The 16,216-nt window shown below is 41.5% G+C and overlaps 1 pseudogene; it reads left to right on the top strand.

Moving 5' to 3' along the window:
• The first annotated feature begins 676 nt into the window (after positions 1-676).
• Positions 677-15,883, top strand: LOC145949913 (uncharacterized; annotated as a pseudogene).
• The last annotated feature ends 333 nt before the right edge of the window (positions 15,884-16,216 follow it).

The following is a 16,216-nucleotide window of genomic DNA, read 5'->3' as shown; positions in this document are numbered from 1 at the left end:
AACACCATGTACTAGAAGATCCTTATTTCTATTTATTTTTATTTTACTAGGGATGTTGTATGTTTAAAGAATGCAAATGTATGCTCATACAATGTCACATAGTCAATGCACAAACAATTCACTCATCCACGAACAGTCACGAGCGAATCACGAGGTGGGGGTCTCCTGCAGAAAAGTGCATATTCAAGGAGGATCTAACTGTTCTCACTTGGTCAAAGGCCCCCAAGGTGCCCCCATTATAGGGACCCAATTCCTCTCGTCGTAGGTCGATGGAAAGTTCCAACGCACCGTCGGACTCAAGTTCATGGTTATCACCTTGAGTGATGTTTTTCCGACAACGGTCTCATAGGCTCCTATAAACCCATCAACCGGCCGTACTAACATCCACTCCCTATGGATTACCACTCATGCCCCCGGGTATAGAGGGAACTGTTGTGTGCAAAGGTTTGTGTACAGTTTGTATTTCAAACAATTGCGAAGATTTTAAACATACAACAGTTATTAAAAGCCAAATAGATAAAACATATTATCATACAAGCGAGGGGTAATAGAGTAATTTTAACTATCATTTGTTAAAAATAATCTGTCACTAAATGGGACTGACTCTCGAGGCTTCCCCAGTGGAGTCGCCATCTGTCGCCACCGGCCCGAAACGGGCTTTCGGCATTCGCGAAGGATGGTTGGACTCTTTTATTTGTTTAAAAATATGGATTGCTAGAATGACTTATTCTCAAACTGAGACCTTGTCAAACGAGCAATTTTATTAAATGATTCACCAATCCATATTAATCCCAAGCGGGACCCTCCATGGATTAGTGGTTTTCGTAAAAGGAGGGTTCGTGGAGTCGCCACCAATGTTTTACTCAAAACATTGGAAAAAGGGATAAGGCAATCGATTCAAAAATCGACTTCGGCCATTACAACCAGAGTCGGGTAAGGGAGTCGGTTACGCGTGAGGAAGGTGTTAGCACCCCACAGCGCCCCTTTCGGGTTCCCTATGACAGATTATTTCTAAAATAATAGCGCAAAAATTACTAAATTACCCCTATTTATTATAAGCAATTATAAATTAACTATCTACATGATGACAGTTAAATATGCACACAGAAAGCAGTAAAAGGAAGGATTTAAGAAGAAACCTCTTGAAGCGTGCTTTTATATATCGAGTAAAACTGGGAAGCTTTTTGGCGTTCCCTCGCTCTACAAGCTTGCTCGCTCCTCCCTAAAAACTTTTGACTATGGAAATCCGGAGGATTTCCCTTCGACTAGGTTCGAATCTCCAAGCTAAGTGCTCGGAATTCCAGAACTTCGTCGGATCGACTCCCAGAGAGATTTCTAGGGCAGAACACTGCTCAAAAACCCCAGAATACTCAAGGAGGGAGTCAAAACTGAGTGTAGAAGTGTGGTAGGACGTCCAAATGGCCTCCTATATATAGGAATGGGGTTCAGTACGGCCCCTGGGTTCAATACGGTCCGTATTGCAATTTTGCACTTCAGTACGGCCCGTATTGAATTCAGTACGGCCGTATTGAGGCGCCGACACTTGCCGACACTTCAATGCGGCCGTATTGATTCAATACGGCCCGTATTGTAGTGCAAAACATGCAATACGGCCGTACTGAATGCAATACGGGCCGTATTGGTTGCAGTACAGGCCGTATTGGTTCAGTACGGGCCGTATTGGTTCAGTACGGGCCGTATTGTAGTACAAAATGTGCAGTACGGCCGTACTGAACTCCAAGGAGGCCGTATTGAGCTCTAAACCTCCCACTTTCTTATTTTTTGCTACTCTAAGACCTCTAAACCTACAGATAGTCATCCTATGGTCTTCTGGGAGTCTTTCTGGCTGACTTTCCTTTGATCTTTGAGAGTCTTCGAGTCTTATTTCCGTCCCGGACAATTTTAGGGGTCTACATTAAGTTATAATTGTTTAGAATAAATAGGGGTAATTTAGTAATTTCGCACTATTATAATCTGTCATAGGGAACCCGAAAGGGGCGCTGTGGGGTGCTAACACCTTCCCCACGCGTAACCGACTCCCTTACCCGACTCTGGTTGTCATGGCCGAAGTCGATTTTTGAATCGATTGCCTTAAACTTCTTTTTCCAATGTTTTGAGTAAAAACATTGGTGGCGACTCCATGAACCCTTCCTTTTTATGAAAACCGCTAATCGATGGAGGGTCCCGCTTGGGATTAACATGGATTGGTGAGCCTTTTAATAAAATTGCTCGTTTGACAAGGTCTCAGTTTGAGAATAAGTCATTCTAGCAATCCATATTTTTAAACAAATAAAAGAGTCCAACCATCCTTCGCGAATGCCGAAAGCCCGTTTCGGGCCGGTGGCGACAGTCATTGATGATGAATTCTGAACCCCATAGAAGAATATTGTTGAAGATATTGAATGAAGCGCATGTCGTTCATGACATTTCCGAGGAGAAATTCGAAGGTATTGTTGGAAACATCACTGCCAATAACTACCTTACCTTTACTGATGATGAGATACCAGAGGAAGGAGCAGGGCATAATAAAGCTTTGCATATATCAGTAAAATGCACGGACCATATCTTGGCGAGAGTTTTGGTTGACAATGGTTCTTCATTGAATGTGATGCCAAAAGCAACATTGGCAAAACTTCCTTATGATGGATCATACATTAAGCCAAGCACCATGATAGTGAGAGCTTTTGATGGGTCTCGTAGAGAAGTGATTGGCGAGATAAGCTTACCTATCCAAATTGGTCCTGTTACTTTTGAGGTAGTATTTCATGTGATGGACATTGCGCCAACTTATAGTTGCCTTTTGGGAAGACCTTGGATTCATTGTGCAAGGGCTGTACCCTCCACACTTCACCAAAAGCTAAAATTTATTGTGGATGACAAGTTAATCATTGTATTGGCTGAAGAAGACCTATTGGTTAGTAAACCTTCATCCACTCCTTATATTGAAGTTGCTGAAGAAGCTTTGGAGACTTCATTTCAAGGGCTCGAAATTGCAAATGTAAGTTATGGAAAGAACATCGTGAAGCCATAACCATCTGGTGCGTCTATAATGGTAGCTAAAACCATGTTAGGGAGTGGATATCAACATGGTTGCAGACTGGGAAGAGATGCACAAGGACCAAGCCAATTGCCCGAATTGATAGATAATAAAGATCGATTTGGTTTGGGCTACAAACCCTCAAAGGCTGATAAATGACGGGTTGTTTATGAGAAAAGAGAAAGGAGGCTATCCAGGCTGGAAAATAGGGAGGCAAGAATTTATGGGGTCCCTATCTGTGATCTACGAGAAAGCTTTTGGAGTGCCGGGTTCGAGTTTCCAAACTTAATAGTTGTTGTTGAGCAATACTTTCATGAGGATGAACAGGCTAGTCTGGTTCGCGCCTGTCCACCGAACATGGAGCTTAATAATTGGGAGATTGTCAAGCTGCCTATTGTTTTTAATTCAAATTTAAAGTAATTTTCTTGTAATGCTAATCTTATTGCTCTGCCCAAGGCTTTAAGATTTATTTCATTGAATAAGGGCTCATGTATTTCCTTTCAATATTAAATAAAATGCATTCATTCTTCTTTGATCTCTTGCCTTTTCTTTTCTCCTTAATCTCTTTATCAATCTTATCCTAACCTTAAATAATGCAGATTTGAGAAAAATTCGCTTGAAAGTGACAATGCTAGTGTTGCATCAAATAATTTTGATTGTCCTGTTAATCAAACTTGTGAGGAAATAGAGGATGATTTAGAGCCTCCCCCTGAGTTATTAAGATTAGTGGAACAAGAGGTCAAAGAGATTCAACCACATGAAGAGCTAACTGAGACAATTAACTTGGGCGAAGAAGATGAAAGGAAAGAAGTCAAGATTGGCACGCTCATGAAAGAAGCCGAACGTAATAAGTTGATAAGGCTTTTACATGATTACAAGGATGTCTTCGCTTGGTCGTATGAGGATATGTCGGGGCTTGATACTAGCATAGTGGAACACAAGCTACCGTTGAAGTCAGAATGTCCTCCCGTCAAACAAAAGTTGAGACGAATAAAACCAGAATTATCTTTGAAGATTAAAGAAGAGGTCAAAAAGCAATTTGACGTAGGATTTCTAGCTGTTTCCAAATATCCACAATGGGTTGCCAATATAGTACCAGTTCCTAAGAAAGATGGGAAAGTCCGTATGTGTGTGGATTATCGAGATTTAAATAGAGCCAGCCCGAAGGATGATTTTCCACTACCTCACATTGATGTGTTAGTAGATAACACAGTGTAACATTCATTCTTTTCTTTCATGGATGGATACTCAGGATATAACCAAATCAAGATGGCTGAGGAGGATAGGGAGAAAACGACATTTATCACACTGTGGGGCACCTTTTTCTACAAGGTTATGCCATTTGGGCTAAAAAATGCTGGGGCAACATATCAGAGGGCAATGGTGACTTTGTTTCATGACATGATACATAACGACATTGAGGTCTATGTGGATGACATGATCGCAAAATCAAGAAAAGACGAAGATCACGTGATCTATATGAAGAAATTGTTTGAGCGGCTAAGAAAGTTTAAGTTGAGGCTAAATCCATCGAAGTGTACTTTTGGTGTGAAATATGGTAAATTGTTGGGATTTATAGTCAGTCAAAAAGGGATAGAAGTGGATCCCGACAAGGTTCGAGAAATTCTTGAGATGCCACCACCCACCACAGAAAGAGAAGTTCGAGGTTTCCTGGGACGATTGAATTACATTGCCCGATTCATATCTCAATTAATAGCTACTTGTGAACCCATTTTCAAATTGTTACGTAAAAATCAACCAATGAAGTGGAATGATGATTGCCAAGCAGCCTTTGACAGAATAAAATAATATCTACAGAGGCCACCAATTTTAGTGCCACCAGTCTCTGGAAGGCCTCTCATTATGTATCTAACAGTGCTTGATGGGTCTATGGGTTGCGTCTTAGGCCAACATGATGATTCTGGAAGAAGAGAGCAAGCTGTCTATTATTTGAGTAAGAAATTCAATGATTATGAGATCCGATATTCATTGTTGGAGCGAACTTGTTGTGCCTTGGCATGGGCAGCTCATCGTTGTCGCCACCGGCCCGAAACGGGCTTTCGGCATTCGCGAAAGATGGTTGGACTCGTTTATTTGTTTAAAAATGTGGATTGCTAGAATGACTTATTCTCAAACTGAGACCTCGTCAAACGAGCAATTTTATTAAAATGGTTCACCAATCCATATTAATCCCAAGCGGGACCCTCCATGGATTAGTGGTTTTCGCAAAAGGAGGGTTCTTTGGAGTCGCCACCAATGTTTTACTCAAAACATTGGAAAAAGGGATAAGGCAATTGATTTTATAAATCAACTTTGGCCATTACAACCAGAGTTGGGTAAGGGAGTCGGTTACGCGTGGGGAAGGTGTTAGCACCCCACAGCGCCCCTTTCGGGTTCCCTATGACAGATTATTTCTAAAATAACAGTGTAAAATTACTAAATTACCCCTATTTATTCTAAGCAATTATAAATTAACTATCTACATGATGACAGTTTAAATATGCACACAGAAAGCAGTAAAAGGAAGGACTTTAAGAAGAAACCTTTGAAGCGTGCTTTTATATATTTCGTAAAACTGGGAAGCTTTTTGGCGTTCCCTCGCTCTAAAAGCTCGCTCGCTCCTTCCTAAAAACTTTTAACTATGGAAATCCGGAGGATTTCCCTTCGACTAGGTTCGATCCTCAAGCAAAATGGCTCGGGGCTCAAGAACTTCGTCGGATCAACTCTCCGAGTGATTTCTAGGGCAGAACACTGCTCAAAAACCCCAGAATACTCAAGGAGAGGGTTGAAACTATGTTCCAAAGTGTGGAATGACGTCCAATTGACGTCATATTTATAGGGAATAGGCGCAATACGGGCTACAGAATCAATACGGCCGTATTGAAATTTTTGAACTTCAATACGGTCGTATTGAAGTTCAATACGGCCGTATTGAAATTCAGAAATTTCAATGCGCCCGTATTGAGTTCACTGCGGCTGTATTGAAGCTTCAATACGGCCGTATTGATTTCAGTACGGCCGTATTGAAGTTTCAGAAACTTCAATACGCCGTATTGAGTTCACTGCGGCCGTGTTGAAGCTTCAATACGGCCGTATTAAGTTTAGTACGGCCGTATTGGGCTTCATTCCCTCCACTTCCTTATTTTAAGCTACTCTAAGACCTCTAAATCTACAGATAGCCATCCTATGGTCTTCTAGGAGTCCTTCTGGCTGACTTTCCTTCGATCTTTGAGGGTCTTCGAGTTTTATTTCCGACCCGGACAATTTTAGGGGTCTACAGCTGCCCCCCCTTTACTTAGTCAAACGGCCTTTTGGTGTACCGATTGACAAGTAAAGGAGTTGACCCAATTGTCCGGGGAATAAGCCATCCTTCCGACTTGTAGTGTCTTCAGGTGGGAAAATTGTTGAGTAGCCTCTCCAGGTTGGTGCATACCTCCGCGCTTCTAGTCACTTTGGTAGCGTGAGCCTTGCCCTCTCCAGGGTGAGTTTGCCCTCTCCAGGGTGAGTATTAGTCGTCGCCTCTCCAGGCTCGTGCGTGAGTCTTGCCCTCTCCAGGGTGAGTTTGCCCTCTCCGGGTTGAGTATTAGTCGTCGCCTCTCCAGACTTGTGCGTGAGTCTTGCCCTCTCCAGGGTGAGTTTGCCCTCTCCGGGGTGAGTATTAGTCGTCGCCTCTCCAGACTTGTGCGTGAGTCTTGCCCTCTCCAGGGTGAGTTTGCCCTCTCCAGGGTCTGCCTCCGTGTTCTTGACGACATTGGCAATGTGAGTTTGCCCTCTCCAGGGATTTGAGATGATTTTTGTCTCCACAGTCCACGATGCTGCTTCGACGGTTTTTCTGATTTTGTGCCGCTGAGGGCTGGATAACGCAGGGATCCGTCTAGGGGATGTGCAGTCATTCATAGGTTCTTGTGCCCCAACTTTCCATTGCGTAGTTGGTACCCATGGGGAATTTCTAACTCCTTGGGGTGTAGACACAGATGCTCTTCTTGAATTGAGCGATGCCTTATGTTTGGCTGACGTCCTTTCGACGTTGGTGGAGTATCCCGGTTATCTTTATTCGGGTAACTCTTTTTGATTTTTGGATTTTGTTGCCTCTGTGTAGGCTGTTATCCGTTAGGGGATTTTGTCATTGGTTGTGATTGGCCTCTTCTGTTAGGCAGATCATCTTGATGTTCAATGATAGGCTGAAAGCCGAATTCCACTTGGGGAATGATTTATTGATCTTTTTATGATTTTTGCTTTTTGAAGGAAGTGCCTCTGAGTAGGCGAATTATCTTGATGTTTGATGATTGGCTGAAAAGCCAAATTCCGCTTGGGGAATTAATTTCTTTTTTGGGTTTTCCTTTTTGAAGGAGTGCCTCTTGTGTAGGCGACTGGGGATTTGAAGTTCTCATGTATCCCAGAGTATTATTTAGAAAGCCTCTTCAGGCTTAGCTTCACTCTTCGTTTGAGTTGGAAAGCTATCTTCCACTGAGGAAGTCTAAGTCCTTTGACTTGGATATTTTGTTTGGATCATGCTTCCATTGGGGAATTTTGCTGATCTCGCTTTGATAGCTTTCACTGGGGAATTTGGCCCCGTGAGTGGAAGCTGAGATATCTCTGGGGGGTATTATTTCTGCGAACCTCTCCAGGCTCAATTATTCTGTACAATTTGTCGAGTATTATTTCGGCGAGCCTCTCCAGGCTCAGTTATTCTGTACGAGTATTATTTCGGCAAGCCTCTCCAGGCTCAGTTATTTTGTATGATGAATTGATATTTTTTGTTCAGCCCGAGAATGCGAGCTGAGACGTCTTTTGGAGAGTATTATTTCGGCAAGCCTCTCCAGGCTCAGTTATTTTGAGAGAGTATTATTTCGGCAAGCCTCTCCAGGCTCAATTATTCTGTAAGAGTATTATTTCGGCAAGCCTCTCCAGGCTTAGTTATTCTGAAAGAGTATTATTTCGGCAAGCCTCTCCAGGCTTAGTTATTCTGAAAGAGTATTATTTCGGCGAGCCTCTCCAGGCTCAGTTATTCTGCACGAGGCGGTTGATTTTTCTAAATCTTTTGCCTTTTTTGTCGTTTTTGGCTTTTTCTGTATTTTTTTTGCCTTTTTGTTGATTTGCGGCTTTTCCTGTTGACCGCTGCCATACACAAGCAATTTTCTATTTTTTCTATTTTATGCAATTGCCTCATGATAAGGTCTTTGAATGTGCAACTAATGTGTGTGTGATGCACAAATGCAAGTTTGATTATTTTATTAATGCTTTTTAGAAAAATGAATGGCTCTCCCTATCCTCCTCTTCTTGGAGGAATTTCTGTCATCGACGAGAGGGAATATTTTTGTGAGCCTTTTATGCAGGAGATTATGGATTTTATAGGAACCCCTCCAATTTTCTTTATTTGACCGATTATTAAGAGAGTTTCGTACAATTTTGAAACATCAATTTAGAGGCATAATCACATGGTCAAGAGAGAAAAGAAACAAAATGGATATTTTATTTGATATTCAACAATGTTTTTACAGAAAGATATACAGAAGGAAATTTCTGAAGAATGGCTGGCCAGGGTAGGCTATATACATTGGGCTTAACAATTATATCTGTAATTGTTGCTCTTTACGTTCCCCTAATTGCTTCGGCCTGAGCCAGGAGTGTAGATGCTGCAAGACGCTTGCTTCTAGAAGATAATCACTTGAACCGCCTTTCGGTTTTCGATTCAAGCGATCGTTGCTTGCTTTGCTTTTACATCTTATTCTTTTGCCCCTAACTTTTGCCTAGGACGTATCCTAGCGGGGATAATTTTGCCGTTGTTTTGCCTAGTACCCTTGTACTGGCGGGCTTTTTATTTTGCCCTAACTTTTGCCTAGGACGCCCTTTTCGGGTTTTCATCCTAGCGGGCCTATGCAAGCAACGTCTTCAAGCATAGTACTTCTTTACCACGTCAGCGTTGACTGGGTATCGAAGTTCTTCTCCATCCATGTCTATGAGGATTAATGCTCCTTTTGAGAAAGCTCGCTTTACCACATACGGTCCTTCGTGATTTGGGGCCCACTTTCCGATTTTGTCCTTTTGAGTTGGTAGTAATTTCTTCATTACCAACTCTCCCTCATGGTAGACTCGAGGGTGGACTTTCTTGTCAAGAGCCTTTTTGATCTTCCTCTGATAGGCTTGACCATGGCATATGGCGTTCAGCCGTTTCTCTTGGATAAGGTTCAACCGGTCGTATCGGCTTTGAACCTTTTCTGCCTCGGGAAGTTTTGCTTCCATGATTACCCTTATATAAGGTTTTTCGACTTCGACGGGTAGAACTGCCTCCTGAAGTCCTATAACCATGAAGAGCAAAGGGTAATATCTCGTGTCAGTCTTTAAATGAGACAACCATCTTTTGCACTATTTTCTTGATGTTCTTTTTGGTTGCCTCGACTGCCCCATTCATCTTTGGCCGATATGGGGAAGAGTTGTGGTGTTGGATCTTGAATTCTTGGCTCAGTTCTTCCACCATTTTGTTGTTCAGATTAGATCCATTATCAGTGATGATTTATTTCTCCATACTTCCACTAGATTATTCTAAAATCTTTTGGGACAAGAGAGAAAAGAAGGGAAAGATATTTTTATTCTGAAATTTGTGTTTTAGAGGGGATTATTTTATTTTGAAAAATGGATTTTGTAAGAATGGCTTGGCCAATGGTAGGCTTAAGTGTTTAGGCTTGTTCGATTAAACACTTATGAAGTTAAGCACATCTTTGTTATTAATGATTGTGCTTTGACAACTTGGATAGCTTTTCTTAAGCCCCTTGTTGAATTCAATTGATGGTACCATCATGGATTTGTTTTGTTTTTTTCTTTTTTTGACGGCCCTAACTTTTGCCTAAAACACCCATTTGTGGAGTTTTAGCGGGTCTTTTGCTCTTATTTTGTAACCCTAACTTTTGCCTAGGTCACCCTTTTGTGGGATTCCTAGCGGGTCTTTTTGCTCTTATTTTGCATAGTCCCCTTTTTGGGTTTCCTGCCGAACTTATTATCTTTAGGATTTCTTTATCCATGATGGCACTTATTGAGGCCAAGAAAAGGTGCTCCAAGTTGACACACACACTTCCACATAAAAATGATGTGGGTTTATTATTATTAAGATGATTTTAACCTCATTCATGTTTATTCAAACGGGGTTAAAAAATGTGGTTTAGAATTTTATTATAAGCAAGAAAAGAAGCAATGAGAAAGAATGATTTTATTATAATCATAGTGGAAACATTAGTCTTTATTTCATCACTGATATGGGTCCCAATGTTGACCTCTTTTATTTCTCGGCCCTGCCCCAAATTCATGGTCTCCAATTTCTCTTGACACGATTGGAGTAGACGAGTTTCTTGATCTAGCAGTCTTTGCAGATCCGGAGAGATGGTCTCCTCATCACTGCCCAACTCAACCCATTCATCCTCAACTTTTGGATCCCGGTCAGAGCGAGCAATTACAGACATAATTATTTTATTGGTTCTGTTTAGGTTTAGAATTATTAATGTTAATGAGGAAAGAGAGAAAAGAACAAAAGAGAGAATGATATGTGAAAAATGCCTCTTTATTGATATGTATTAAATTTTGTACAAAGACCCTTATTTACATGAAAAGGTTCTCATGATCTCGGGTACTGATCACGAGTCCCTAAAAGAAAAGAAAAATATGGAGGGGCCCTATTGTGGCTTGCCTTTCTCTACTCCTGCTTTGGTAGAGGATTCTCGCTCACGTCGGGTGCTGTCGAATCGAAAGTGACCCACCCAGCATCGATAAGGTCTTGGACCTTATTTTTGAGAGCTCTACATTTCTCAGTTGAATGCCCCGATGCCCCCGAATGGTATAGACATTTGTCTTGCGGTTTGTACCAATAGGGATGAGGTGGATCAATCTTCTTTAGTGGAACGTAAGCTAGAAGACGTGCTTCCACTAGCTTCGGCAGGAGGTCGCTATATGTGGTCGGAAGTTTATCAAACTTCTTCACAGGGTTGTATTGCGACTTTCCTGACTTCGAAGTGGAAGAAGATGAAGAAATATTTACGGCATTGACTCCTCCCTCCTTCTTCTTCCCGTAGGTCTTCTTGGCTTCAAATGATTGGGAAAGCCCAGCTAGCTTCCCACTTTTCAGCCCTTGTTCCACTCTTTCGCCAATGGTGATGATGTCCGAGAAGAGTGTTGTCGTGTTCCCTATCATCTTGTCATAATAGGGACCGGTCAACGAGTTTATGAACAAGGACACCGTCTCCTTATCCGACAGCGGGGGCTCTATTTGTGCCGCCAACTCCCTCCATCGTTGGGCGTACGCCTTGAAAGATTCATCATTATTCTTGCTCAAGGCTTGAAGATCGGACCTATCGGGTGTTAGGTCGATGTTATACTTATAGCGCTTGAGAAAGGCGTCGGCCAACTGCCTCCACGTGCACACTTGATTTCCATCCAGCTGCATATACCAATTGAGTGCAGTTTCAGCCAAGCTCTCTTGAAAGCAATGAATTAAGAGCTTTTCATTGGTAGCATATGCAGCCATTTTTCGGCAATACATGGTGAGATGACTTTTGGGGCAAGTCGATCCCACGTATTTCGGGAAATCTGGCACTTTAAATTTAGGAGGGAATTGAATGTCCCTCACCAAGCACATATCGGCGGCATCTTTGACATCAAAATCATGCCCCTCCATAGCCCTTAGCCGATCCTCTAGGGCGTGGAATTGTTCTTTTGAAACCTCGGGCTCTTTGATTACAATTCCAGCCCCTATAGGTATAGCGTGTGGAGGTTCTTCCTCGTGCTCTTCCTCCTCATGATGATGGGACTCATGGTCACTGTGGTGAGACCCATGTACATTATGGTGACGCATGAGTTCCATCATTTGCGCCATTTGTTCTTTGAGCTGTGAGAGCTCGGCTGTAAGCTTCTGGTTTTGGTCCTCCAGCGCTTCCATCTTCTTGATTTTCAGTGCGCGTGTGAGGACAGAGAGATGACCAGCCACTTTCTAAAATGTTTTAATCTAATTAGTTTATTCATGGTATGAATACACTCTCGATGTGAGCTTGATAAGACTCCATCTTTAAGGCACTGCCTTTTTAAGATGAAGGTTTATCACCCTCCCTAGCCTATGGTCTCTCCCCAACGGAGAATCTCAATAGTCATGGGTCCCTTTCACTCTCATCAAGAGGTATTGGTGAACCTAAAATGCATGGTTTATGAGGATGCATGATGTCTTATTGGTAATGATGCACATGCTCCTCATTTTTATTATATTTTCACACATGATTTTTCCTCTCATGTCATGGTATTTTCATGCATGGGGATTATTCTTAGACCTTATTACGAGGTTATTTATTAATGCACAAACAATTGCACATAAGCATTTACACAAACAATTCACTCATCCACGAACAGTCACGAGCGAATCACGAGGTAGGGGTATCCTGCAGAAAGGTGCATATTCAAGGTAGGTTCTAACTGTTCTCACCAGTCCAAGGCCCCCAAGGTGCCCCCATTATAGGGACCCAATTCCTCTCATCGTAGGTCGATGGAAAGCTCCAACGCACCGTCGGACTCAAGTTCATGGTTATCACCTTGAGTGATGTTTTCCGACAACGGTCTACGGGCACCTATAGACCCATTCGACAACCGGCCGTACTAACATCCACTCCCTATGGTTAATCACTCATGCCCCCGGGTATAGAGGGAACTGTTGTATGCAAAGGTTTGTGTGCAGTTTTTATTTCAAACAATTGCGTAAATTTTAAAAATACAACAGTTATTAAAGCCAAATAGATAAACATGTTATCATACAAGTGAGGGGTAATAAAGTAATTTTAACTATTATTTGTTAAAAATAATCTGTCACTAAATGGGACTGACTCTCGAGGCTTCCCCAGTGGAGTCGCCATCTGTCGCCACCGGCCCGAAACGGGCTTTCGGCATTCGCGAAAGATGGTTGGACTCGTTTATTTGTTTAAAAATGTGGATTGCTAGAATGACTTATTCTCAAACTGAGACCTCGTCAAACGAGCAATTTTATTAAAATGGTTCACCAATCCATATTAATCCCAAGCGGGACCCTCCATGGATTAGTGGTTTTCGCAAAAGGAGGGTTCTTTGGAGTCGCCACCAATGTTTTACTCAAAACATTGGAAAAAGGGATAAGGCAATTGATTTTATAAATCAACTTTGGCCATTACAACCAGAGTTGGGTAAGGGAGTCGGTTACGCGTGGGGAAGGTGTTAGCACCCCACAGCGCCCCTTTCGGGTTCCCTATGACAGATTATTTCTAAAATAACAGTGTAAAATTACTAAATTACCCCTATTTATTCTAAGCAATTATAAATTAACTATCTACATGATGACAGTTTAAATATGCACACAGAAAGCAGTAAAAGGAAGGACTTTAAGAAGAAACCTTTGAAGCGTGCTTTTATATATTTCGTAAAACTGGGAAGCTTTTTGGCGTTCCCTCGCTCTAAAAGCTCGCTCGCTCCTTCCTAAAAACTTTTAACTATGGAAATCCGGAGGATTTCCCTTCGACTAGGTTCGATCCTCAAGCAAAATGGCTCGGGGCTCAAGAACTTCGTCGGATCAACTCTCCGAGTGATTTCTAGGGCAGAACACTGCTCAAAAACCCCAGAATACTCAAGGAGAGGGTTGAAACTATGTTCCAAAGTGTGGAATGACGTCCAATTGACGTCATATTTATAGGGAATAGGCGCAATACGGGCTACAGAATCAATACGGCCGTATTGAAATTTTTGAACTTCAATACGGTCGTATTGAAGTTCAATACGGCCGTATTGAAATTCAGAAATTTCAATGCGCCCGTATTGAGTTCACTGCGGCTGTATTGAAGCTTCAATACGGCCGTATTGATTTCAGTACGGCCGTATTGAAGTTTCAGAAACTTCAATACGCCGTATTGAGTTCACTGCGGCCGTGTTGAAGCTTCAATACGGCCGTATTAAGTTTAGTACGGCCGTATTGGGCTTCATTCCCTCCACTTCCTTTTTTTAAGCTACTCTAAGACCTCTAAATCTACAGATAGCCATCCTATGGTCTTCTAGGAGTCCTTCTGGCTGACTTTCCTTCGATCTTTGAGGGTCTTCGAGTTTTATTTCCGACCCGGACAATTTTAGGGGTCTACAATCGTCTAAGACAATATATGCTTAGTCATACAACATGGTTGGTGTCTAAAATGGACCCAATCAAATACATCTTTGAAAAACCTTCTCTCACAGGAAGGATTGCTCGATGGCAAGTTCTCTTATCAGAATATGACATCACTTACATGACCCAGAAGGCAATTAAAGGAAGTGCTTTGGCATATTATCTCGCACATCAGCCTATAGACGACTATCAATCACTGTAGTGTGAATTCCCAGATGAAAACATAATGGCACTATTTAATGGAGAAAGGTCACCACAAGAAGATAAATGGATCATGTTGTTCGACGGTGCTTCCAACATGTTGGGGCATGGAATTGGAGCTATACTCATCTCTCCAGAAAAACAATATACTCCTATCACGGCTAGGTTGTGTTTTTATTGCACCAATAATATAGCAGAATATGAAGCATGTACTCTGGGGATACAAGAAGCTATAGAAGCAAAAGCCAAAATACTTGAGTTATACGGTGATTCAGCCTTGGTTATTCATCAGTTAAAAGAGGAGTGGGAAACTCGAGACGCAAAATTAATTCCTTACCAAGCTTACATTAAGGAATTGATAAGGCAATTTGAGAAAATCACTTTTATTCACATCCCTCGAGAGGATAACCAATTGGTAGATGCACTAGCCACCCTGTCATCTATGTTCACGTTGAGTAATGATGAAGATATGCCACTTATAAAGATTCAATGTCGTGACCAACCTGCATATTGTCAGTCAGTGGAAGAAAAGTCAGATGGAAATCCTTGGTACTATGATATTAAAGAGTATATCAAAAGTAGACAATATCCACCAAATGCTTCAGAGAATGACAAGAGAACTTTAAGAAGACTATCCATGAGTTTCTTTTTAAATGGAGAGGTGTTGTATAAGAGAAATCATGATATGGTTTTGCTTAGATGTGTAGATGCGGTTGAAGCTCAACATATTATCAAAGAAGTTCATGAAGGCTCTTTTGGCACTCATACCAACGGGCATGCCATGGCAAGGAAAATCTTAAGGGCTGGTTATTATTGGTTAACCATGGAGAATGATTGCTTCAAATACGTGAAGAAATGTCATAAGTGACAGACATATGCTGATAACATCAATGCTCCGCCAACTTCGCTTAATGTTTTATCATCACCTTGGCCATTTTCAATGTGAGGAATGGATGTTATTGGCCCTATTGAACCGAAAGCGTCAAATGGACATCGCTTCATTCTGGTTGCTATTGACTATTTCACCAAATGGGTTGAAGCCGCTTCATATTCCCATGTGACTCGAAATGTGGTTGTAAAGTTCATCAAAAGGGAATTAATTTGTCGTTACGGTGTGCCAAGCAGAATCATTACTGATAATGGAACCAACCTGAACAACAAGATGAAGACAAAGTTATGTGTTGAATTCAAAATTCAGCATCATAATTCTTCCCCATACCGCCCAAAGATGAACGGGGTAGTTGAAGCAGCAAACAAGAAGATCATTCAGAAAATGGTGGTGACATACAAAGATTGGCATGAGATGCTTCCCTTTGCTTTACATGGATATCGTACTTCAGTTCGAACCTCAACTGGGGCAACCCCATTTTCCTTAGTTTATGGAATGGAAGCAGTCCTTCCAATTGAGGTTGAAATTCCATCTTTAAGAGTATTGACGAAAGCCAAATTAGAAGAAGCAGAATGGGTCCAAAGCCGTTTGGATCAACTAAATCTCATTGAGGAGAAAAGGTTGAATGCAATTTGTCATGGCCAATTATACCAAAAAAGATTGAAGAAGGCGTTTGAAAAGAAAGTACACACTAGAGAGTTTCAAGAAGGAGACTTAGTGCTTAAGAAAATTCTACAAGTTCAAAAAGATCGTCTTGGTAAATGGGCACCAAATTATGAAGGACCTTTTGTGGTTAAAAAGGTTTTCTTTGGGGGAGCTTTGATCCTCACAAATATGGATGGTAAAGATCTCTTACATCCTGTAAATTCTGATGTAGTAAAAAAATATTATGCCTAATATATATATATATATATATATATATAAATAAATAAAATAAAAA

This window comes from Cajanus cajan, chromosome 7 (assembly GCF_000230855.2).
Source record: "Cajanus cajan strain Asha chromosome 7, NIPB_CcT2T_4, whole genome shotgun sequence".
NCBI classification, from domain to species: domain Eukaryota; kingdom Viridiplantae; phylum Streptophyta; class Magnoliopsida; order Fabales; family Fabaceae; genus Cajanus; species Cajanus cajan.
The sequence above is the reverse complement of the archived record's forward strand: the minus strand, read 5'-3'. Positions and strand labels throughout refer to the sequence as shown.